The sequence below is a fragment of the Mustela nivalis genome (genome assembly GCF_964662115.1).
Source record: "Mustela nivalis genome assembly, chromosome: 7".
NCBI lineage: Eukaryota > Metazoa > Chordata > Mammalia > Carnivora > Mustelidae > Mustela > Mustela nivalis.
In genome coordinates, this window is record NC_139026.1 from 109,207,875 (window position 1) to 109,231,439 (window position 23,565).

At 45.8% G+C, this 23,565-nt stretch overlaps 1 protein-coding gene across 2 annotated transcripts in view; it reads left to right on the forward strand.

Annotated features, from left to right (window-relative positions):
- Window positions 1–23,565, forward strand: part of WNT5B (Wnt family member 5B) — a 107,286-nt gene that overhangs the window by 69,736 nt on the left and 13,985 nt on the right. Inside the window, exon 1 of one of the 2 annotated variants that reach the window (XM_082738144.1) lies at window positions 23,239–23,337. The exons of the other annotated variant lie outside the window; for it this stretch is intronic. The gene's annotated coding sequence lies outside the window, so the exon portion shown is untranslated. Of the gene's footprint in view, window positions 1–23,238; window positions 23,338–23,565 lie in introns of those variants that run through there. 2 annotated transcript variants of the gene reach the window in all.

The following is a 23,565-nucleotide window of genomic DNA, read 5'->3' on the forward strand; positions in this document are numbered from 1 at the left end:
TACATGGCCTTTGGCAAAGTGACTGAAATTCTTTGAGGTTCAGTTTCCTCATCTATAAAATGAAACTAATTCCTATTCACAGAACAGTTGTCCGAATTCCCTGAGTGGGGAGATGGAAATCCGCAGGAAAGGCAGGGCCTTAGTGCAGAACCTGGCACAGAGGAGAGATCTAATAAATGCTATTTTGGCTTTTCTTTGATAAATGCACTGTGGGGGGGGTGGGGACCCACACAGGTATGCCCCCAAATTGTGTAGATAGACGTTTGCTGACAGTTAAACATTTTTTTAAATGTTATTTCCTGTTTTTAAGAAATGTGCAGGTTAAAGGAACGGAAACATCGCAAAAGTGCGAGTGCATGATACCATGATCTTTTGGGTAGAGCAAGCCATCTGTCTCTCTGCACCTCCTTGTCTCCTCCGAAAGTCAGGAAGAGCAACATCTTCCATTCAGTCACCGGTAGTCCCAGCCTGCTCTTCTGCTAGAGGAACATCCAACTTACTGCCTTCAACGTATAAACATACGTTTATATGACCATCACTCACACTTTTTCTTAGAGCAGTGGATCTCAAACTTGCGCATGCGTCAGAAGGCCTTTAAAGCCTTCTGAGTCAGAAGTCTGGGGTGGGGCTGGGACTTGGTATTTCTAACAAGCTCCCAGGTGATACCGATGCTGCTGACCTGGGATCACAACTCCAGCCACCACTGCTGAGCAACTTCCTACTACCCAGTTCTCCTTCTCCTGCTTTAAAACTTCTATTAGGGGGCCCCTGGGTGGCTCAGTCTCTTAAGCGTCTGCCTTCAGCCCTGGTCATGCTCACTAGGTCCCGTCAGCCCTGGTCATGCTCACTAGGTCCCGGGATGGAGCTCCATGTTGGGCTCCCTGCTCAGCAGGGAATCTGCTTCTCCTTCTCCCTTTCCCTTCCCCCCCTGCTTGCACTCTGTCTCTCTCTTAAATGAATAAATAAAATCTTAAAAAAATAAATAAAGCTTCTATTAAGCTATACTTCCTAAAGGGAGAGCCCTTCTTAGTAAAATAAAAATAACATAGAAAAAACAACAACAACTATGTTTCCCCCACTTGTCTTTTATCTTTTAGATCATAAGCTCATGATGACTGCATTTTTCCCCCCAGTGATAGAGTGAAAAGAACATAGGCTTTGCTGTCAGACAGATTCTGGCTTAAAATCTTGACTCTATTACTTATAAGCTCTGTGATTTTGGACAAGTTATTTAACCCATTGGGGCCTTGGTTTTCTTGTCTGTGAAATAGCACTAGTGGTTTTTTTGTCTTGAGAGTTTGGGGAGAGTTGAATGGGATGATGCATGTCACCTCCTAGTATACTTCCTGGCCATAATGAAAATATCTAATATCCATGGAGCATTTGTTGTGCATTAGACTTTCTTTTAAGGTCTTTTTTTTTTTTTTTTAAGATTTTATTTATTTATTTGGCAGACAGAGATCACAAGTAGGCAGAGAGGCAATCAGAGAGAGAGAGAGAGAGGAGGAAGTAGGCTCCCTGTTGAGCAGAGAGCCTGATTTGGGGCTTGATCCCAGGACCGTGGAATCAGGACCTGAGCCGAAGGCAGAGGCTTTAACCCACTGAACCACCCAGGCGCCCCTCTTTTAAGGTCTTTACACAGATGGACTTACCTGTTCTTCACAACAGTTAACTTGTACCCCCTGTGGAGAGAGTTCCATTTTACAGATGAAGAAACTATGGCACAGAGCAGTGACTTGCTCAAGACCAAACAGCTAGTGGAACGGGAATTTGAACTTAGTCTGCATCTGGAGACCACATTCTAAGTCACTGTGCAGGTTGATTGTTCCATCGTGCTAGGATGCAGGTTCTGTATGACACCAAAGAAGGATGGGTCCGTGAAAACAACGGTTAGCAGGGAATGAGATAGTGATAGCACTGGGAGCAGTATTGGGCTGGGGCCCGGTGTGGGTTTCATGTAACACTTGAAGACCCTGGTTGGTTAGCTAGCTGAGGTAGGTCGGTATTTGTGTGCATGCGTATGTGTGTGAGAAAGAGCGCAAGAGAGCAAGAGCACATGTGTGAGTGTGGGTAGATACACGGATCATCCGTTTTACACCTCCAGGCTTACAGGTGGACGCCTGGATGGCTCTGGCCCCCTGTGGTCCCCAGGGAATGCACTTGTGTGTAATTATGTCCCCCTCTAGTGGCTGCTTCCCCATTAGCCCTTTCTCCATGGAACAGTCAGGCCACTCGGTGCTTCTTCCAAATGAGACTCCTTGATCGAAGCTGACGACCTGGGCATGGAAGGGCCAGGCTGAGAGAAGAGGAGCGAGGCCCAGGGCAAGAAGAGAATGGGAGAGTATGAAGGAAGGAAAACCCACTACCGGAAACAACAACTCGTCCACTGCTGGCGGGGAGGAAGGGGAGGCGGGAAAGGCGGAGCCTTCAGAGAGAGCGGAGGACGGAAGGTTGTTGGTGTCAAGTGAGGCTCCTACACAGCAGTTTCATGAAGTACTATTTTGTGTTTGTGGGATGGGACAGTTACTGCACCTAGACCTCCTTCCAGAGCGTCAGTACTGAGGGCTGGGGTGGAAGCGGAGAAAGAATATTCTTAGCCAGTTTCAATTCTCTTTTCCGAGGGGAAGTAAGCACAGACTGTGGGGCTGACAAAGGCTGGCTACACTCCAGGCTTGCCTCTCCATAGCCTCAGGCTGTGGTTCTTTCTGCCGGCGAAGGTCATCCTCATAGGTTTGTCATATCTTGATAAATATTTCAAAAGGGAAGCAGGGGTCAAGATCAATCTTACTCAGAACTGGTTTGTAACTGCACATTGGGCCTGGGACTCTGCTGTCTAAAGCCTTACTGAGCCAGAGTCTGAAGTGATTCCTATTTTGAAAAGGTACTGGGGCCGAGCCAGGCTTTTCTGGAAAGTTCTATATGGATGAACAAGAGCATTTACATTTCTTACATAATCCCAGACCCAGAGGAGTCTGAGGGACCCACCCTGGCCGTGTTGCAGAGCTCACAGCCAGCTTCCCTTTTCTGCCAACAGGGTAGGGTTAAAGGTCTAGAAAATAGCCAGAATTAACTCTTCACACCCTGGAAGAAAGATGGTTAGGAGACAAAAATCAGCTCTCTACATCATGTGATCCTGCTGTTTTCCCGAATACCAGTCATTCCTAAAGATGTCAGTAACACTCGACACAGGTCTTCCCTCTTCTGGGAGGGACATGAAAACAGTACAAAAACCTGTCCAAGTGTTTTCTAAATTTGGGACAATTTCTCTCAGTTTCGAGGCCTGGAATTCAGTGAGGTTTTTGATTTGTTGTTTACTTTTTTTTTTTTTTTTTTTTTTTAACATTTCACTTACCACTTCACAGCCAAAGTGTTCAAGTAACTGACTCAAGTAACTGTTCAAGTAACTGGCTACTGTTGTAACTATGGAGAATTCTTTGATTCAGCTGGCTGAGGGCACAAAGTGGAATTGGAGTTGTCAACATTTTGGCATAATGACAAAACAGTAATTAGATGGCACCTGCCCTTTACAGCTCTCAGAGCACCGTGCAGACATTAAGTAGCAAACACTTGTTTGTTTGCAAATGGAGACAATAAAGTATAGTATAAAGAAATTATTTTCTTGGGGTCCCGGGAACAATTGAGGTTGAGTCCCTCTTTCCCAGGATCTGAAAGACATCTTTGAATTCTGCACTCAGGTGCACGCTCAGGATTGACTTCCTGCTCGATGTGTGTGGTGGGAAGGATAATCAGACGTTGGCAGCAGTACACAGAAATCTGATCACTTATGCTACTAAGTGATTAGGGTAGCTAATTGATTTAACTGCAATAAGGGAGGACCCGCGAACCTTTTATTTTAGGTAGAGTGATTCTGTGTGTACCCCAAGTATGTTAGTAACAAAGTGCTATGCGGAAAATGGAAGAGAATCTTTGAGATCCCCTTTCAGCCTAGTCCTCCATTTTTTCTGATTTTAAACCTATAAATTTTAAAAGTTTGGCACAGTTTGAAATAAGTGTATAAACTAAGAAATGTGGCTGACAGAGCTAAAATTGAATTAGCTTGCAGATGATTTCATCAGCAACATGTCTAGTCTGTAATGCATCACTGTAGGGACTGCATATTTGCTTTTATATGCTTCATTTAATATCTTGTTTATCATAATTTTCATGTTTATCAAAACATTACATTTATTTTATTTTATTTAAATATTTTATTTATCTATTTGACACAGAGAGAGAGATCACAAGTAGGCAGGCGTTGGCGGAGGGGCGGGGGGACAGGCTCCCTGCTGAGCGGAGAGCCTGATGCAGGGCTCAATCCCAGGATCCTGAGATCATGACCTGAGCCAAAGGTAGAGGCTTAACCCACTGAGCCACCCAGGTGCCCCAAAACATAGCATTTATTAAACACATTCTGGGGGTGTCTGGCTGGCTCAGTCAGAAGAGCATGTGACTCTTGATCTTGGGGTCGTGAGTTCAAGCCCCATGATGGGTGTAGAGATTATTAAAAACTAATAAATAGGGATGCCTGGGTGGTTCAGTCAGTTAAGTGTCTGTCTTTGGCTCAGGTCATGATCCCTTGCTCAGTGGGGAAACGGCTTCTCCCTCTGCTTGCCGTTCCCCATGCTTGTGTATGTGTGTGCACTCTCTTTCTCTGTCTCTCTGACAAATAAATAAATAAAATCTTAAATAAATAAATAAACTTCAAAAAAGAAAAAAAAAAACATTTCGTAAGGTACCCTAAACTGGCAGAAAGTTGTAGCTACTACATGAACTGATACATGAACTAAAGTTTTCCTGTGTTCTATGGTGTAAGATAGTAAGTGTTTAAGATCTGAGCTCTTCTTAATCCTTGACCAACATAAAGAATCATACAGTTAACATTAAATCATCTTAAATTATCTGCAGCTCTGGAAGAAACTGGCTGCTCAGTTTCTCATGCATGGATCATGTTCCAAACTGAGGGTTGTATTTGGTTGGTTGGTTGGTTTTGCTTTTTTTAAAAATACCGTTTCATTTTTTTAAGTTTTTCCTTTTTTTTTTTTTTTTTTTTTTTTTTAGATTTTATTTATTTGAGAGAGAGAGGGAGAGAGAATGAGCAAAGGGAAGGACAGAGGGAGAAGCAGGCTCCCTACTGAGCAGGGAGCCCAATGTGGGGCTCAATCCCCAGACCCTGAGATCATGACCTGAGCTGAGGGCAGACACTTAACCGACTGAGCCACCCAGGCGCCCCATACTTTTTTTTTTTTTTTTTAAGTTTTATTCATTTAAGTAAGCTCTTAAATGGGAGGCTTGGGGCTCAAACTCATGACCCAAGATCAAAAGTCATATGCTCCTCCAACTCAGTCAGCCAGGTACCCCTCAAGTTTTATATTTTTTTATTCTGTTCATTTGAATTCCAAGACAAGGGACGCCTGGGTGGCTCAGTCAGTTAAGCGTCTGCCTTGGCTCAGGTCATGATCCCAGGGTCCTGGGATCAAATCCCACATTAGGGTGCCTGCTCAGCATGGAGCCTGCTTCTTTCTCCTGCTGCCTTTGCCTGCCGCTCCCCCTGCTTATACTCTCTTTCTCTCTCTGACAAATAAATAAAATAAAATATTAAAAGAGAGAGAGAGAGAGAGATGAATTCTAAGATAAAGCTGGAAAAGGAGAATTGAAGACCTGGAAATAATATTGTCTGCTGTTGGGGTTCTACCATGGGGAAAAAAAAAAAATGGCCTCAAAAAAAAAAAAAAAAAAAAGAAAAAAAAGTTGGTGGGAACTAAGTTTGTAGCATTATGCAAGAAAAGGAACCCGGATTACATATAAAAGTTAAACTGCTTTCACACCCTGTTCTTAAATGTAAGGGATGCAAATATGTGGCAGCAGTAGGTGGGAGCCTGAATGTTTTCCAAAACATCTCTTAAATATTAGGGTTCCAGAAAGACTCTGAGTCAAGTAGAAAATTCTATAGCAAATGAGTGTCTGTGTATCTAGCTCCTGCTTGAGTGGACCTCCTTTTGCCCCCTTCTGTTCACAAAAAAAAAGAAACTCTCTCTAAACACTGAAATAAAATCAACAACAATAACACAGCTTTTAAAAGGCACGTTAGAGATCCAACCGGATTCTATTCCTGCCTTTTTCTGTAGCATATCGATTTGATGTGCTTCATGGCTAAATGGTTCTTGATCTGGTTGATGGTTTGGGGGATGTATACAATTGTAAAAAATTCAATCAAGCCGTATATTTAAGATTTGTGCATTTTTTTCTATGTTTTGTTTCAATAAAAAACCTGTTTATTTGTTTAAGTCACAGGGGGTTTCATGGGTCAAGGACAGTTTACGTCTATGCATACAAATTATCCCAAGTTCTCTTTGTTCAACAGACTGACCAAACAGGTAGAGATTTTAGCAGCAACTGGTGCCTAGAATTTAACAGGGATGGGGACTTGGCACCCCGCCCCCCCACAACCCCACGGCCTGTCTTACTTGTGATTGTCACTCCATTCCCAGACCTTCCTGGCCTGGCTCCCGAGGGCGAGGACTGTGACCGTTTTGTTCCTCCTCACCTCCAAGCCTCCTGGTACAGTGGATGCAGTCAGCACTCAACAAATATTGCCTCTAATTCTGATTATTTTTCTTTGGCTAGTATATAGTGGGGGTGGGGAGTAGAGTGGGAGAGAGAGGGGAAGAGGACACTGCTTCTCTAAAGAATGGATTAGTGAATGAATCCGTGTTGTGGGAAACAACCGCAGGGGTGGGGGGGCGGGTGCTGGAAGAGACAACACAGGCATTTCTGGGTTTGCCTTGGTCTTTGAGAATTGTTTTCTCAACCTTGGCAAAATGCAAGAGTTCTATCGTTTGCTGCGCGCCATTCCATGCTGTTCCCTACCGAGCCAAATCAGGTCCCATTCTTGCTACATTTTCCGTTGACTTTTTGGTTGTTGATATCGGCCTTTTAGGATAGGGTGTGTGGTTTCTCTTCACACAAAAATGAACACGTTTACCACTGAAACATTCCTAGGGGTCTGGTCATCTTCAGCTGGGCATCGTGTTTGGGATGTGTTTTTACATTCTGTTCTTACTTCCATCTGTGGGTGCCCCCCCCCCCCCCCCGTGGCTTTCCATGGTTGGTGAGCATGCTACATAGGAGTAGAAAAATGCAGCCAGGAAGTCGCGCAAACCATGGTGATGCCGTGTGCCACTGACGCACGTTTGTCTGTGACCTAGCAGAGCCTCACAGCCAGTTGTCTTTGCCTGTGACTGCCATCCCAGACAGGGATATCCGCAAGGACAAGACCCTTTTTGCAAATCAAGGACACTCCTTGCTTATTCGTGCCCCAATGGCGGCGATCCAACAGCAGTCCTGCTAATAATGTTTCCTTGATTTCAACTTGGGGGGCATGGACACTGGGCAGTTTTTGCAGAGAACCCTCATTAGACTCTCCCCCTCCAGGGACGCCTGGGTGGCTCAGTCCGTTAAGCATCTGCCTTCGCTTCAGGCTATGATCCCAGAATTGTGGGATCCAGTCCCACATCGGATACCCTGCTCAGCGGGGAGTCCGCTTCTCCCTCTGCTTGCTGCTCCCCCTGCTTGTGCTCTCTTGAGCTGTCTCTCTCTCTGACATAATATATAAATAAATAAAATCTTAAAAAGAGAGAAAAAGAATTACCCTCTCCATTACCTTTCTGAACTATTTAAGCGGAATTTCTAAATCCTATTGAAAGTAACGTGTTGTTTCCTTTTGCTAGTAGAATGCAGATGGCGGGAGAGAGTTGGTTTCTTCCGTCATTCGAATCCCGGCACATGTCAGGACGGTGCCCCAGCCACCGAGAGTGGTGAGGTTCGGAGAAACCGCAGAGCCAAATCACGCCTTCTGACTCAACACTTCCGTTCTCTGGGTCACTTCAGCACGTATCTCGTCACGGGGTTTCTTCTGGCAGAAACAAGCTTTTGCACGGGAGTCAGCCAGGCAAAGCCAGGTTTCCGCGGCCGGCTGAGTTTGAGGACCCATCTGGCTCGCCCACCACTAGCAGCCTTGTGGATGTAGGGCCTCTCCCGAGAATCGGTATTCACGGAGAAGCAGAAAGAAGCTCAAATAGCCCAGCTGGATTTCCAGGTCCTGAGTGGAATGTGTAACCCCTTTGACTTCTGAGCTGAGAAAATTGGATGCGGCTGTCACGGAAAGAGAATAAATATGGAAGCCCACAGTGCTCTGCTCGCAGCCACTTTTATTCCGTTGAATTGAGCACATAATGGAAGGCAGGCGCGCTCCGGGAGGCACAGGGCCGGGCCGGCGCGAGGAGTGCGACTGTTCAGTCCGTTGAGCCCACGGCTGTGGGCAAGATCCTTTAGGCGCCTTTAGCTGGCCGCTGAGGGAGAGATGCAGGCGGGAAGGTGCCCTTCTGGGATCCTCCCGCAAGTGTTCTAATCTTAAAGCTAAATGACTTATGCGAGAGGAAATACAGATGGCTGATCAACACCTAGAAATGTGTACCCTCACTAGTGATCAAAGAAATGCAGCTTATTTATTTATTTTTAAAGGTTTAATTTATTTATTTGACAGAGAGAGAGACAGCGAGAGAGGGAACACAAGCAGGGGGAGTGGGAGAGGGAGAAGCAGGCTTCCCACTGAGCAGGGAGCCCAACTCGGGTCTCAGGACCCTGGAATCATGACCCAAACAGAAAGTAGACGCTTAACGACTGAGCCACCCAGGTGCCCCAGAAATGCAGTTTAAAATCGGATGGCCATTTTTACCTATTATGAGAAAAGATTCTTTTAAGTGGCACTATCCAGAGTTAATCATAATTAGCTTCTGTCACTTAAAACTAAAACCTAGTGTAGTGTTTTATTAGGCTTTACTTTCATTAAAGATTGGAAATCTTTTTTTTTTTTTTAAGATTTTATTTATTTATTTATTTTAAAGATTTTATTTATTTATTTGACAGGCAGAGATCACAAGTAGACAGAGAGGCAGACAGAGGGGGGGGGGGAAGCAGGCTCCCCGCTGAGCAGAAAGCCTGATGCGGGGCTTGATCCCAGGACCCTGGGATCATGACCTGAGCCAAAGGCAGAGGCTTTAACCCACTGAGCCACCCAGGTGCTACAAAGGTTGGAAATCTAAAAAATATTTTATTTTGGAAGAGCCATCAGTCACCCAATGTACTTAATGAGCCAGTTTCCCTGGGTTGGTTGACTGGTCAGTAGATGCCAGAGATGTTAGGGCTGCACAAGACATTAGGGATTATATGGTTCATCGTTTTATGACATCATTGAGAAATCAAGGACCCAGAGCAGCTGTGTGACTTGTTCAAGGTCACACAGTCAGCAAGACCCAGGACTGTATTAGTAAAATATGATAAACTAGTATTTAGAGCTTGCTGTAGGTAAAATAGCTTAGTATGGGATTAAACTTTTTTTTCTTTTTTAATAGCTCAAGAACATTGTGCTTTACCATCTTTCCAGACAGACAAAATGTCTTGGACCTCGAAGGATAGGAATTTAGGCATTGTTACCCTCACTCAGTCTGTCCTCATATGACTGAGTGACTGGATATCTATATTTTTAATGAGGATAGGAATTTATCAACAGTTAAAGTCCCCCCCCTTTTCTTTTTGGTAAAGATTTTATTTATTTATTTGAGAGTGTGAGAGAGAGCACATGAGCAGGGGGAGAGACAGGTGGAGAGGGAGAATCAGGCTCCCTACTGAGGAGGGAGCCTGATACAGAACTCAGTCCCAGGACTCTGGGATGGTGACCTGAGCCAGCCAGATGCCCCTACAACTGAAGGCTATTTGACTGTCTTAGAAACCACTTGAGCAACTATAAATAAAAATGGAGTGTTGACAGTCCAAAAAGGGGGTCTTCTTTCTGATGGGTGTGGAGCCTGAGGCTCCCACAACCAGTGAGATCATACCTGAGCTAAAACCAAGAGTTGGATGCTTAACTGACTAAGCCACCCAGGTGCCCCCAAAAGGGAGAGTTTCTACAAGTACAGAGATGAGTCTCACACAAATTAGCTTGAGAGTCGTAAGAGTAAGTGTGATCGGCTCTAAAGCCATTGAAGTTTGTTCCTAGCCCACGTAAAAGGCAAAATGCATGCTCCTTATTGGCAAGCTGTCCTCTGAGTGGTAATTGTTGGACCTGGGCTTTTCTGTCTTAAGGACTCTCCTCCTCCCTCACTTGGAAAGCCACCATACTTATCTACTTCAAGGTGAAAGAAGAAAAATGAGCGTGGAGGACTGCTTGTGGGTGGATTTTGTGGGCCTGGAGTGGAAGTGGTAGACATAATTTCTTCTAACATTCCATTAGAAAGAACCCAGTCTTTCTGATGACAACATCTTAGTCCTTTGGAGGCTGGAGGACGTAGTCAAGCTGTGCGTGGTTTCAGTGACGATCAAGTGAGCTCTGCTACAAATAGCTTTGAGGGTCTAAAGTGAGAAGACAGCATATGGCGGTGAAGTAACTTCTTGGGCAAACCTATATATATGTGTACATACATACAATCCCAGGAATGCAGGCGTTATCGATAATTACTTCTACTATTTTTTAAAGATTTTATTAAATAAGGGGCGCCGGGTGGCTCAGTGGGTTAAAGCCTCTGCCTTCGGCTCCGATCATGATCCCGGGATCCTGGGATCGAGCCATGCAACGGGCTCTCTGCTCCACAGGGATCCTGCTTCCCTCTCTCTCTCTCTCTCTCTCTCTCTGCCTGCCTGCCTCTCTGCCTACTTGTGATCTCTGTCTGTCAAATAAATAAATAAATATCTTAAAAAAAAAAAAAAAGAGATGGCCAGATCCCATGGATATCAAACCTGTTCCAAGCACCTCATGGATCCTTGGAGATGAGCATAAAAATAGTGGGCTCTCCCCGAAGCCACATGCAAACATACTATCATCAATATTCCTTTTTTTATATAAGATTTTATTATTTATAAGAGCGCGAGAGAGTGAGAGGGAAAAGGTCAGAGGGAGAAGCAGACTCCCCGGTGAGCAGGGCTCCCATGCGAGACTCAGTCCTGGGACTCCAGGATCATGACCTGAGCTGAAGGCAGTCGCTTAACCAGCTGAGCCACCCAGACATCCTCATCAGTATTCTTTATTTCAATTCAGTAGTGACCAAAAGCAAGTGGTCTGAGGGCCCGTGCTGGAGGTTGGTTCCCACCACTAACATTTGTCATTCTCATGGATGCGTAACGCATAGACCACACCTCCTCCCCTTCCTTCCACTCGGGCTGACCATGTTTTTTCTGCCCCTTATCGTGTTTCTGTTGGATTAGTCCTCCCAGCTGGGCTCCCGGCCCCTAGACTCTTACTCGCTGCTGCTGGCAAACCATCAGCAGTTTTCCCAATACAGATGCGATGATGCCTCTCTTCTGTTTAAATGCCATGGATGGTTCCTGCAGATGACAGAGGAAAGCTCAAACTCCCGGGTGGGCCCTCAGGTCTTCCGTGGGTAAGTCCCAGTGTGAAGAGCCTGCTTCACCAACAGTTAATGACTTTTTTGCTTTGAATTTTGACTTTGGTTCTCTCTCTGTTTTGATTTTGTTTTGTTTTGTTTTGTTTTTTTAAAGATCGATTCTTTTTTTTTTTTTTTTAAAGATTTTATTTATTTATTTGACAGAGAGAGAAATCACAAGTAGGCGGAGAGTCAGGCAGAGAGAGAGGGAAGCAGGCTCCCGCTGAGCAAAGAGCCCGATGCGGGGCTCGATCCCAGGACACCGAGATCATGACCTGAGCTGAAGGCAGCGGCTTAATCCACTGAGCCACCCAGGCACCCCTTGATTTTGTTTTTTAAAGAGTTATTTATATCTTTGAGAGAGAGAAAGAGAGAGAGCTTGTGCTCACGAGTACAAGTGGGAGAGGGGCAGAGGAGGACAACCGTGAAGCAGGCCTCCCCATGGCGTGAGGAGCGCAGCGCAGGGCTCAGTCTCACGACCCACGAGATCGCCACTTGAGTCGAAACCAAGAATCTGACGCCCAACCAACTGAACCACCCAGACACTCCTCTGGTTTTTAAAAAAAAAAAAAATTAATTAAATTTTTAAAGATTTATTTATTTATTTGAGAGAGAAAGAGCATGTATGAGACTAAGAGGAAGAAGGGGCAAAAGGAGAGGGAAAAGCAGACTCTCTGATGAACCGGGAGCCCAATACGAAGCTTGATCCCAGGACTCTGAGATCATGACCTGAGCTGAAGGCAGATGCTTAACTGACTGAGCCACCCAGATGCCCCTATCTTTTAATTTATTTTCAAGTAGGCTCCACTCCCAGGGCAGAGCCCAACCCAGTTCAGGGTCCAAACCCATGACCCTGAGATTTAGACCTGAGTTGAGATCAGCCGTCAGACGCTGGGCTGACCGAGCCACCCAGGCACCCCTCTTTCTGTTTTTTATAGTTGAATTTTGGACATGAAATTGTTGTGTGATGTTCTTATCATTCTCGAAGTGTGTCCTGTGTTTGCAGGCCTCTGCACTTCTCCCAGTCGGCAGGGCTCACTCTCTCATCTCCCCTTGTGGGAACTCTGCCTGTCCTCTTAGGGACAAGTTCAAATACCACTCTATCGTGAAGCATGCCCTCCTTTGGAATTAATTACCCTATCTTAGGACCAGTACTTGGATTCAAAAGATAACAATCAGAAAGTAGTTGCTACCTCTATTATAACATGTCACTCTGCTAAATATTGGCATCTTGTGCATGTTTGCCTCACCCCTGCAAGATCGTAAGAATTTCTTTTACTCTTTGAGTAAGACTTAGTAGATGCTCAATAATGGGTACTGATTAGAATTGGAGTCACGGGAAGAATTTCATTTCCATTACTTTCTGGCATTTTTCATTGGATCTGAACTTTTTCCTTTTCCCTTGAGCAGCAAATGCAAACTAGTCACGCATTTAATTCTAATCATGAAAAATTGCTCCCAACTTCGTTACGTTGTCTCCTTTTCCCAATGATAACTCTAAAGACCGTGCTTGGGATTGTCACTGGGATAGAAAAAGTGTGTCTCCCTGGCTGGTAGGTGTGGTGTTGGGGGTCTTGGTCCCAGGCCCTGGGATACAGAGTTAGCCGCCCTCACTCAAGTTCCTGTAACAGCTTCGTGTTCCCTCTATTACAGTAGACTTCATTGCACCAAACTTGAATAACGGGAGCCCTTGAGCAAGAGGGCTGGGGCTCCATGAAGGAGGCCGGGGAAAGAGCCCTAAAAGAAAGGAAAGAATCTCAGCAGTGAACCAAAATACTCTTTAATGTGCCCTGGCCTGCCTGAGTTTGGTGATCCTGCTTTTTCCTGAAGCAGCCACCCAACTCAGTTGTATTGAATTCCCCAAACCTGAACCTGCAAGGCCCACGAACCCAGTCTGAAGCCGGCTGGCAGGGAGCCCCGTGGTGGCGGCTAAGATGTGATGGTCTCAGTGCTGGGGGAGGTGAGCGAAGCGGCCGCTGGGCTTCTCACCTGGTGAGGAAGAGAATAAGGCTGCGTCTGAGAGGGACCCAATGCTTTCTGTCAGTGTTGTTCATTAGAAAGCTCTTGGCACTTTTTCCCTTTGAGGACCTAGGAGCTCTTTCCTAACACCATCTGAAGGTCATCTTGAAACACAAGAGTGGCAGCTCAGGGCAGTGACATAACTTAGAGTGACTGGTTTCCCTCCAAATAAAAAGCCAAATGTCATTTCTGCATGAACAAGTCGGCTGGGCGCAGGTGGGGGTGGGGGTAGTTCAGTGGCTGGCTGTCCTTTCCCACTCTGCTGTTGGAGCCCAGCCAGCCAGCCTTTATACTGCCATTGTCTGCGCGCACTCACGGCTCAAGGCCTCTGGATCCAGAGCGCTGTTTCTGCGACTCTTTCCACGGCAAGTTTCACCTTCCACTTGTTGATAGAAGTGAAACAATCATCCTATCCTTCCAAGTTGAAAATGCCCATGTTTGAAGTCTAAGGGTGGCAGCTTCACTAAGATTCCAACATGGCAAGAAGACTCAAATGAGGGGAGGCAGTAAGTTCTCATCCAAACTTAGCTCCTGGGATGGAATGACAGAATTGTTTAGAAAAAGAGTAGAGTTAGCATAATTGTGTTCAAAACTCCATATGTGCAAATCCAGATTTATAAATGGTTCAGAATGATTATTCTTATAGTAAAATGACTATTGTATATGTAACATATATAATATATAATACACACATGACGGTTCCTTTAAATAACAGTGGCATACTGAAAAGCCTTAGGGCACTTGACAAGCAAAATGTATGTGTGAAACAGCCAGGAGAAATGCAATGGAGAACAGTAGGAATTTGGGAGAATTAGGGAGCCTGTGCACCCCCTCCCACTCACCAAGACATTTATATTCCAAAAATTTAAAATCATTGTGTTAGCCAAAGAGATTTTGTTTGCCAGTTGGTGAGCCTGCTTTTTTAAATAATAAGATTTCCCCAGGTCTTTTTACAATATGCTTCAGTTTGCAAAAACAAGAACACATTTTCTTGACTGCATAAGACACATTTTTATTCTAATAGCCTCTGGCATAGAGAGTTCATCCCCCTGCCCAGGATGGGGAGCCAGAATCTTTGTTTCATTTGCCCTATCCAAGCCAGGGAATTTGCAGAAGTGAGTGGCAGTCTCCCAGGAAAATATTTTTTCCCATAGAATCGGACTCAGTGGAAATAAAGTTACTTGGAGAAAGATGAGACTGCTTTCCCGTCAACTCCCCAACTCTCTTGAAACAAAGTCCAAAACCACAGCTCCATGCTTCTAGAACAGTTTCCTATACCACACTGATCGGTGGCCATACCCCTCTGCCTTCTTTGTTAGAGCATCTTTTGAAATTAATTTATGAGGATTTAGGAGAAGGAAAAATTTCTTTCTTATCATCTGCATGGAGTAAGACCTCCGGGGCACCTGGGTGGCTCAGTGGGTTAAATGTCTGCCTTTAGCTCGAGTCATGATCTGAGGGTCCTGGGATCAAGCCCCTCGTCAGGCTTCCTGCTGAGGGGAGGAGGCTGCTTCTTTTTCTGCCCTCCTCCCTTGCACTCTCTCTCTACTCTCAAATAAATATAAATCTTAAAAAAAAAAAAAAAAAAAAAGAATAAGACTTCTGGGTGGGAGGACTGCTCCTCCTGCCCCGACCGACCCCCAGCCCAAGTGTGACGGACCAGGAGGGGCCCGCTGGGATGTACCACTTCTGGGAACTATGCAGGGCCTGGAGTCTCGGGGATCTGCTTTGCCTGGTGTGTGGGATTATTCTCACCGGGTGTGAGTGGCCACTTCCACACTTTTCCAGGCACTAGGAGCTGGAGACTTGGGAATCTCTCTTCTCTGAAACACCAAGAACTAGATTTTAGTGTGGAGGCCTCCGGATCTATTTCTGTGTCCTGTCACCCTGTGTTGTGATTATTATGTCTCTTTTGTGCCCATACTTCCCAGATGGTGAGAAATTTCTCATTGTGAATGGCAAACACGGCTTCAAGGAAGGGCAGTTCTGTATTTTTCTTGAGGGCCAGATTAAAATCTCATGCTCTTAGCCCCTCTGATCCTTTACACACACACACACACACACACACACACACACACACACACACACATCCTCAGGGCATTATTTCTCCTGCAAATGAGAGAAACACAAAGAAGACACTAGATGGGAGATGAGTAATATTTTGGAAGCTGGGAATACCCGCTCCAAAAAACACTTTAATTTTATTTCCACCAACTGTCGGGAAAGTAGACCACACAAAAGAATGCTCTGCCTCAGGGCTGAGAGGATTCATTGAGAAAAGCTTGGAAGGAAGAGCTAGAGAGACCTAGAGTCAGAGAGAGACCCTTGGGAGAAATAATTAAGGCTGGCAGGGAAAGGCGATGTTAATTGAGCTGAGAAGAAAGATGAGCATCTGGGGATTCCTTCAAGAGGTTATGGGATTTTTTGATCCAGTCTTGGGTACGTAATTGCATTCACCTTTGGTCACTACTTTAAAAATATTTTTAAGGGAGAAAAGTCTCTATGAAAAAAATCCATATGAGAGAAACAACTAGCTATAGGAATAAATGGCAAAAAATGGGGGAAATGGGGGAGCGGTTTGCAGCAGGCAGAAGGCGGTTTTGTCTGATCCTCGTTTCCTGGAGGGAGAAGAAAAGAAACAAAATGCTGGGCTGGCCCCTGGTACGGTCATGTACAACGTCATGTACACATTTAAGGGTACAGCCCATCTAGGCCTTGCAAGCCACGCATGGTCCCTCTGTGGTTTGTGCTGAACAACACCCTCCTTCCCCAGAAGCCCCACACGCACTCAAATAGTTATCCCAAGTGGTTGTCTCTGAGCCTACATTTTTCAACCTGCATTTCAGGCAGAGGTTTCTTTTTGAATATGAGGACCCTTTTTTAAACTCCTCCCCACAGAAGGTCACGTGGCCCCTGAGACTATAGTCAAACTTTCCACTGAAGAAATATATAAATATCCCCTTAAACCATTAGGTGTTAAGGAGACTTTTTCTCATTTTATTTATTTATTTATTTATTTATTTATTTATTTATTTTTAAAAAGCTGTAGGCCAAACATGGGGCTTGAACTCACAACCCTGAAATCAAGAGTCATGTGCTCTGAGTCAGTCAGATGCCCCCACTTGTTCTCATTTTAAAATATATTTTAAAGGGGTGCCTGGGTGGCTCAGTTGGTTAAGCGTCTGCCTTCAGCTCAGGTCATGATCCTAGGATCCTGTGATGAAGCCCCACATCATCAGGCTCCTTGCTCAGTGGGGAGCCTGCTTCTCCCTTTCTCTCTGCCTGATTGTACTTTTTCTCTGTCAAATAAATAAAATATTTTTTAAAATGTTTTTTAGGGATGCCTGCCTTCAGCTTGAGTCATGATTCTAGAACCTGGGGATTGAACCCCGTGTCAGGCTCCCTGCTCAGCGGGGAGCCTGCTTCTCCCTCTGCTTGCCGCTCTGCCTTGCTTGTGCTCTCTCTCTGTCAAATAAAATCTTTTTAAAAAATGTGTTTTGTTGTATAATAAAACATATAGAGAACAGTGCCCAGGGCACATATGCACAACGTAGTACATTGTTTAAAAGGGATCTGCCACGTATCCATTACTGAGGTTGAGAAATAGGGCATTGCTGGCACTCCAGAGATTAATTCTCTTATGTCCTATCCTCGTCATGGTCCCCTTTCCACCCTTGAGAAAACCACTCTCCTGACAGTCACTGTCAATCTTTCCCTGCCTTCTCCATGTACAGATCCCTGAACAATATGGAATCACAGTTTATATATTTTCCCTTGTAACTTGCTTCATTCACTTTCACCAGTGCCTAATATTTCATTAATTGGTCCATCCATTGATGCATAGGTGTGTTGTTTCTAGTTGGAGGCTTCTATTTTTTTTTTTTTTTTAAGAGACTGTGTGCATGTAAGCGAAGCAGGAGAGGGACAGAGGGAGAGAGAGAATCTTTTTTTTTTTTTAAGATTTTATTTATTTATGAGAGAGAAAGAAGGAGTAGAGGGAGGGCCCAAGGGAGGGGAACAAGCAGACCCTGCACTGAGCCCCATTTGGGGCTCAATCCCAGGACCCTGAGATCATGACCTAGAGTCAGACAACTAACTGACCAGCCCCCTGGGCACCCCTCCAGTTTGAGGCTCTTAATAGCACTGCTATTCTTGACAGGCACCCCTGTGTGCACGAGGGCAGACGTCTCCAGCAAGATGGAATTGCTGCTTTATCAGGAACGCTTAAAAAATAAAATGTAACATCTTTGTTGAGATATAACTCCAGTACCATAGGATCTGCCTGTATAAAGTGTACCATTCAGTGGTTTTTAATATGTTCCTGGGGTTGTGCAACTGCCCCCACAATCATCAGTAACACTTCCAAATGAATTAGTGTCTTATTAATTGTAAGGGTCTACATACCCGTAGACCATCACAGAGGGGAAGTAGTTGGACGTCTGTATTCCTTCCAGAGATAGTGTTGATTTGTATATGTTCTTTGGTTCCGGGGTGCCCAGATAAGGAGCTACTGGGTTAAGGCATTGACAGATAGAAATTTGCCATTAACACAGATACACGTTACCTGAAGGATTTAGCCTGTTAATTCCTTACAGAGCACCATGCGCTGCTTTACGGCAGAGGTTCTTAAATTTGGGTGTGCATCAGAAGCACCTGGAAGGCATGTTGGAAACAAATTGCTGGGCCGCAGTTGCAGAATTCAGCAGGTCTGGGTGGGGCTCAAGAATTCGGATATCTAATCAGCTTCCAAGCCGTACTGATACTGTGAGTCTGGAGACCTCACTTGGAGCAACCTGGTAGCTGGCTATTACCCTGGAAATTAGAGGACGGAGAGTGGAAGGAATTCATTCAGTCATTCCAAAGATAAGAATTAGACAAAAGACACTTACAAATCATTGGAGGCATTCACAGGCTCTTGTGGCTCTGAGTGGGGCAGCAGGGGCGGAGGGTGGGGAATACGCTTTGTAAATACTACAGAGCCCCAGTCAAGAGGACTTGACAATTGGTTTGGTGTGGAGGGTAAGGGAGAGGCAGGAGTCAAGACGGACAGCAAGGTTTTAGGCCTGGATCCAGGAAGAGACTTAGAGAACAAAGAACAAGCAAGATTGTAAGGAAGAGTGTGATCGATCAGTATCTCAATGCTGTCCTTGGCTCTCTGGGAAGATTCACCCAGCTTCCATTTCATGGTCAGAAAGGTGACTGATCCCCGTCAGGTCCCATTCCTGCAGATCACGCAAGATTTCCTGGGTGACAGATGCTGAATGCTTTCGGTGGGAATTCAGTATTGGGGTTCAGAGAGACTCCGTAAATTTAATGAAAAACAATGATTCTGAAGACTGGAAATTATTGAAGTCCTTCTTTATTGCAATCTCTCTCCAACCCTTCTCAAAGCACCTTGAAATGTTCTGTCTTTGGCCAAACACATCTTTCTGGGAAATCCTTCTTCCCCTTTTCTCCTCCTTAAAGCCTATCGTTCTTCAAGGTACTACTCCAGTCCCGCATTCTTGAAGGATCCTATGAAGGTTCTCTTGGACTCCTCAGGCACTTTGTGTGTCCTGCCTTTCAGAGTAGGTTTCTCATGTTTCCCACAGCTAGACCCAAGGCCTGCAAGGAGCAATGTTTTAGACATTTTCAGTTTATCATATAATAAATGGCTTTAGAGGCTGCCGGCTACTCTTGTCTTTGAAGCAAAGGTAGTTTCTAAAGCTGAGACCTGGAATCTCCAGAATCTCAATTAGCACTAACAGTAGACCCCCCAAATAAGAAGATATGGACTGGGCCATCAGGAAGCCCAAAGGCCTCCTTTGTCTCCACAAGAGGCTGGCCTCCCTAGACTGCCTTCTATTTTCTTTTTCTTAAGATTTTATTTATTTATTTATTTATTTATTTATTTATTTTTTTGAGAGAAAGAGAGCAAGCTAGAGAGAGCCCGAGCTGAATGAACCTGAGCTGGGTGGAGGGGCAGAGGGAGAGAAACAGGTAGAGACTCCTTGCTGAGCAGGGAGCCCAAGGACCTTGGGCTTGAATCCAGGAACAGGACAGGAGCTGAAGGCAGACGCTTAACCAACTGAGCCACTCAGCCCTGCCTTCCATTTTCTTGAGAGCTCACATTTGCCTGTTGGCCTGGTTTGTCTTTTCTACCCCAACATAAACATAAACACCAGCTCTCTCAAAGCTATTGTTCTATTTCAATTTCTCCAGCGTTAAGCAGCCAGACCTATTCCTTTTTTTTTTTTTTTTTAAGATTTTATTTATTTATTTGACAGAGAGAGAGAGAGTGAGAGAGGGAACACAAGCAGGGGGAGTGGGAGAGGGAGAAGCAGGCATCCACTGAGCAGTGAGCCAGATGCGGGGCTCGATCCCAGAATCCTGGGATCATGACCCAAACTGAAGGCAGACACTTAATGACTGGGCCACCAAGGCGCCTGCCGCCAGACCTATTCTCAATCCATATATCATTTGGTTGGAGAAAAGTCTGGCTTTTTCCGTTCAACTGTGTGTGTGTGTGTGTTTATACTAGCAACTTTGCAATCAGCCTTTTTTTTGTGGAGGGGGATAAACATTGCTTTTTGTGCTACTTCCTATAAATCAGGGTGTTATTATCTGACAGTTTACTAGTCACAGCCTTAGTGCAATGGTGAAAAGAAGAGAAACAGAGTGGAGAAGGTGTTATGTTCCACGGACGGGGGGAACTACCAACAGGAGAGGAGCAGAAAGATCTGGATTCCAAGCTGGGGTCGACCCTTCCATTGCTGTGTGAGCAAGTGTCTTAACCTCTTTATGCTTTAGTTTCCCTATATTCAGAGGAAGGATAATAATGGCATAGACCACACAGAATTTTAATGAAGATTAAATGAAAAAATTGGCTGGAAGATATTTGGCTTAGTGCGTGTAGAAGGTGCTCAGTAAGTTGCCTCTAATATGAAGTACTGTCACCACTTATCCAAGAGCAATTTCTTATTGCCTAGTATACTGGGCCCAATGGCGCATACAGAGGAAGTAGGGGAGGTAGGTTTGTACATTTGGAAAATGTTGCATCTACTGGAAGAAACATGCACAGTTCCGAGGCAGCCTGTGTGGGATGGGGTCCTCACAAGGGCCCAGGAAATCCCAAGTCAATGGAAGAATTTTCATGGTGTGGGATTAATCAAAGACAGTTTTATGGAGGAGGTGAATCTTGAGCATGGACTTTAAGTATCGTTGGAGACTAGAAAGCATTGCTGGGAAGAGGAACAGAATGAGGGCTTGGGGGGAAAGCAGAGCTTGTTCTAGAAGCAGGGGGAGGTTGGAGAGGAGACCCATAGTGGGAATTTCAGGAGAAGAATAAGATGTAAAGTGAGGCCAGGCTGGGGAGTTTAGGACAATAGAAGAGCTGGGAACCACTGTAAGTCTTCAGATGGGAATATGATGTGAGATCAGTGTTTCACGAAAACGGGTGTGGAACCATTGGGTTAAACCACAGAGGACGTCTCTGGTGTTCAGGTGTAAAGAGGGTGGGCACTTATCTGAAAACAGGGAAGGCCATTAGTGAACTTGGGTGCATTGTAGGAGGTGTTTGCCAAGTGTTTTTAGATCCATATAGAATCTTTCTTGAGGCACCTGGGTGGTTCAGTCAGTTAAGTGTCTGACTCTTAATCTCAGGGCCATGAGTTCAAGCCCGGCGTTGGACTACATGCTGGGTGTGGAGCCTACTTAAAAAAAAATAAAATAAAAATAAAAGACTCTTTCCCTACAGTGGTGGAAATGAAGTGGCAGACGGAAGAGAAGACTCTGTTCCTCCTTCACCTGCCCCCACAGAAATCATCCAATCACTGACAGGCACTGGGGCATCAGTGTAGCCAGAGTGTCGCAAAGGGAGCCACTCGCTTCCCCAAGACTGCTAAGAGTGTCTATCTGATTATGTCAGGAACATTAACAAAATCGCAAAGGTGCTGTTTTTTAAGGAGGTTCCACACCCCAGCTTGAACTCACAACCCTGAGATCAAGAGTCATGTGCTTTACCACTGAGCCAGCTAGGTGCCCTGCAAATGTTTTTTATGTTTTGTTTTGTTTATATTTTATTTATTTGTCAGAGAGAAAGAGAAAGAGAGCACAAGCAGGGGGAGCAGCAGGCAGAGGGAGAGGAAGAAGCAGGCTCCCCACTGAGCAAGGAGCCCAGTGCAGGGCTCCATCCCAGGTCTCTGGGATCATGACCTGAGCTGAAGGCAGCCGCTTAACGACTGAGCCACCCAGGTGTCCCTGCAAAATGTATTTTTTAATACGTTCCATAGCTCCTCCTTGAGTCACACAGAATGAACTGGCCAGTGGTAACTAGGAAAAGGCTCCCATGGAGGCCGCTGGTTATTTCTGGGTAGGTTTCCAGATGTGAGGATGCCTCTCTGGAGCAACGGGACAGGTGTGCGATACGGCACCAAATCATGTGCGACTCATACCTTGCTTGAGTTCTCACGCTCTGGGGGAGGTCCGTCCTGAACCTCCAGAGGTGACTTCTGTGAACAGCTAATGACGTTGTCAAAGCTCTTGCCGCGTGTGCTGGGCACTCCTTTGGTTGTGGGGGTAAAGCCGGTCCTCTTGGTCTCAGTAAAGGACATGGCATGGTAGGGTCCAGGATGTGGGGTCACAGCCGCCCTGTCACCTCCCTGGCACCACAGCAGTTTGAGGAGAGGTGGGCTGGATAGATAGTTCAGAGTCTGGCTTTCCCTACAGGACCCTGAAGAATGTATGCTCTCACCATTTATGATTCTCCGTTCTTGTCCTGGCTTTTCTTCTCCTTACAGTGTTCACTGGACCTGACACATGAGGCATTGACTTGCTCCCGTTGACTGCCATAACTCTGGCCCGCAGAGCAGTCACTGCCACAGACGAGGCCCCCAGTGCACATCTGATGAATGGCTTTAATGAATAAACAAATAATGGACTGAAGAAGTAGGGCAGAGCTGATGTCTGCCCAGCTTCTCCTGGGCCTCTGCAGGTCTCTTCCCCTCCCCGGGCCCTCTACCCCTAAAGGACAGAGACCTTGGAGTTCCCCACGATTCACTGTGTTTGCAGTATTTGATATGGGATTCACCCCCCCAACCCTTCTCTGAGGAAATCTGTAGTCAGGACAAAAGGCAGCACAAGGAATTCTCTCTCCCTGTCTTTTCCTTATTTACTAGATCTTTCTTCCTACGTGAAGAAGAGCCTCCCTTGGTTGAGTCCTGCTGTAAAACTCACCTGTGACCCGCAGTCACGGCTCTCCCCGTGTCCTATCCATCCCCACCCAGCTTCCCTCCACCCTGGCTGGGCAGAGGCCAGAAGTTTCCGCGCTGCCCTTGCTGATGAAACCAATCGCCAGTCTTGGCTTTTCTCCTCCCAGCTCTGCACAAGGGAAGCCAAGAATGTCATTCAGGGCAGAGAGCTGGCCCACTGGGCTCTGTGACAGGTCGAGGGTGGCTCACATCTGCCTGTATCCTGAGGGGTTGTTGTGGGGAGGAGGAGGGAACGTCGTACAATTCCAGGTGCCGCATATCTGGAAGGCAGAGAAAGAAGTCACCACACGGGTGGCAGTCTTTTTTCTTTTCTTTTCTTTTCTTTTTGAAGTTTTAAAAATACATATATTTTTTAATGAGCTGAAAGTTTGATGGAAAGCACAGCGTGGAGGGAACAGCTGGGCAGTGAGCCCTGATCTGTTATGTTTGCCAGGCACCGAGGGGAGGGATTAGTGGCTCTTGGGAAGTTTGGCCCTAGCTGGTCTGTCACTGGGGAGTCAAAGCCACAGTGACCGTTAGCAGGCACGGAGTCCTGTCCTTGGCTCAGAAACGGTCCCCCCCACCACCACCATGTGGCCTCGGTTGAACCCAGGAGCTGCAGAACCAGAAAGGTTTCACAGGAGCTTGACGAAAAGGTGTGGCAGAAGTGAGAGACGCTGATGTGAGGGGGGCATCCCCGGGGATAAGAAGTGTCACCCTTTGGGAGACAGAACTCTGCTCGCTGGCTGGCAGTGGCAACGTGTGAGGCTGTCTGTGAGGGCAGGCGGGAGGCATGGTGGTGGGAGGGCAGGTGTGGGGGAGGGAGGAGGACCACAGGGAATGGGGGCAGCTCTGACTCCTCAGTCCCCAAGAAGGACTGGTAG